The 2042-nt window shown below is 46.5% G+C and overlaps 1 long non-coding RNA gene across 2 annotated transcripts in view; it reads left to right on the forward strand.

The window, feature by feature from the left end:
- Positions 1-2042, forward strand: part of LOC125487390 — a 7594-nt gene that overhangs the window by 2117 nt on the left and 3435 nt on the right. The window contains exon 3 of one of the 2 annotated variants that reach the window (XR_007265866.1): positions 481-2036. The exons of the other annotated variant lie outside the window; for it this stretch is intronic. This is a non-coding gene — a long non-coding RNA (uncharacterized LOC125487390). Of the gene's footprint in view, positions 1-480; positions 2037-2042 lie in introns of those variants that run through there. 2 annotated transcript variants of the gene reach the window in all.

A 2042-nucleotide genomic window follows, 5' to 3' on the forward strand; every position in this document is an offset into this window, starting at 1 on the left:
GTCGGTCCCAGTGTGGTTCAGGAGCAAACCATCTGTTTATGCATTTCCCACCTTTTCCAAAAACGGTCCCAGTGATCCAGGAATCTAAAACCCTCCCTCTTACATGAACTCTTGAGCCAAGTGTTCAGCTTTCGAATATTCCTATTTCTACAGTTGCTTGTACATGGCACCAGTAATAATCCAGGGATTACAACCATTGAGGTCCTTCTTTTTAATCTACTGCCTAACTCCCTGAATTCTTGATGCAAGATGTCATTCCCCTTATCATTGGTACCAATACGCACCCTACCCTTTAATTTATCAACAACACTTTTCAGGATGCCCTGCAGCCGTTCAGTAATATGCCCGACCCTGGCACTAGGGAGGTAACACACCACCCTGGAGTCATGTCTTTAGGTGCAGAAATGCCTGTTTGCTCCCTGACTAAAGAAGCCCCTATCAATGTTGCTCTCCCTTTCTTCCTCCCCATGTACATTCAAGCCGCTTGTGATGCCAGAAGCTTGGCTCTGACTGCACACCTCCGAGGAACTAACACTCACATCAGCTTCCAAAGTGGAATTCAGGTTAGTGATTGGGACCCCAGGAGAATTTTCCTGCACTACCTCCCTGTTCTTTCTGGACTGTATGAAGGTCACCCATTCCCGTCTTTCCTCTAATCCCTTGAGCTGCGGTATGACTTCCTCTCCAAACATGCTATCCACATAACTCTCAGTCTTGCGGATGTGCCACACTGTGTCCAACCGCTGCTCAAGCTCCGTGATGCAGAGCTCCAGCTTCTGCAGCTTGGAGCTCTTCCTGCACTTGTGGTCATCTCGGACACTGAAAGCATCCAGGACTCCCCACATGTGACAAGCTACACATTCCACTCAGCTGGCCTCTCCTAACGTGTCTTAGATATTTACAAATTAACACCTTTCTGCCCTGCCTCTCCGTGAACTAAGTTCAAGGGTTTGAAGTTTACAAACTCTTGGCTCGCTAGGTATACTTAGCTTGATAAAGTGGATTAATTCTTACCAGACAGCAGATCTTCTATTCCTCTATTAATATTGTTGTTAAATTATTAGGGTGGAAATCTTCATGTGCCAGTCACTAAGTAGGATTATCATGACATGTTTTCCTCTTATTGTTGCAAATTACAAACATTGGAGAACATGTAGGAGTGACTGCCCTTGACATCAAGGACACAGTTGGCTAGTAATAGCATAAACAGCCATCACACAACTGGAGGCAATGAGAATGGGGGCAATCTCTCCTCTGTTTGGAGCCTTATGGACGACAATGAAAGAAAGTTGTTTTTGTTTAAGGGGGTACGTAACCCAGCTCTGGGACATCTCTGCAGGATTTGCTCAGTGTAATGTCCCAGGCCCAACCACAATGTCAAAGGGAAGGATTTCCGTGAATCATTGCATAATGTTCAGCAAAATAGATTAAGAACGCTTAAGATTAAGAAAGAATCCAACTGAGGGTGGCAAAGAGACATCACTGAGGAGCACTCTGAGAGAAGTCAGCTCAGTCACCACGATGAAACAGCAGATCACAGAAGAACCCCCACAGTAAGAAACAGGAGGAAGAGTATCCAAGAGAGGGCAGCAGGGAGATGTCACTGAGGAGCATTCTAGAATGTACCTCAAGGAAAAGGAAAGGAGAATCAAAACATCGGGGAGAAGGAGAGGAGTTCATCTCAATCCAATAATGCTTGATGCGGCCCGTCAGGAACCAAGAGACTTCCTCTGCACCACAGTTCTGGGCAACCGGGAGAAGAGACACTCTGAATAAGGAGCAGAACATGACAGACACTCAGGCTGACACAGAACCGGAAATCCCTGGAGTTATCTTCGCCTCAATGATTCTGGACTGGGGAACAGTCCCAGGGAGGTGCAGGACAGTTACCTCTGAGGGTCTAACAATTCGTCCACACCACAGGGATGCAGGGAGACCCCAGTGATGTGTCCTTGGGTAAACAGACACCAGGTTTCTGTCAATTCTATTCATCTAAAATGGGTTGAACCCTGGATAAGCGCAGGAAGAACGAACCAAATGCC

The sequence above is a fragment of the Rhincodon typus genome, chromosome 41, assembly GCF_021869965.1.
Source record: "Rhincodon typus isolate 14 chromosome 41, sRhiTyp1.1, whole genome shotgun sequence".
NCBI classification, from domain to species: Eukaryota; Metazoa; Chordata; class Chondrichthyes; order Orectolobiformes; family Rhincodontidae; genus Rhincodon; species Rhincodon typus.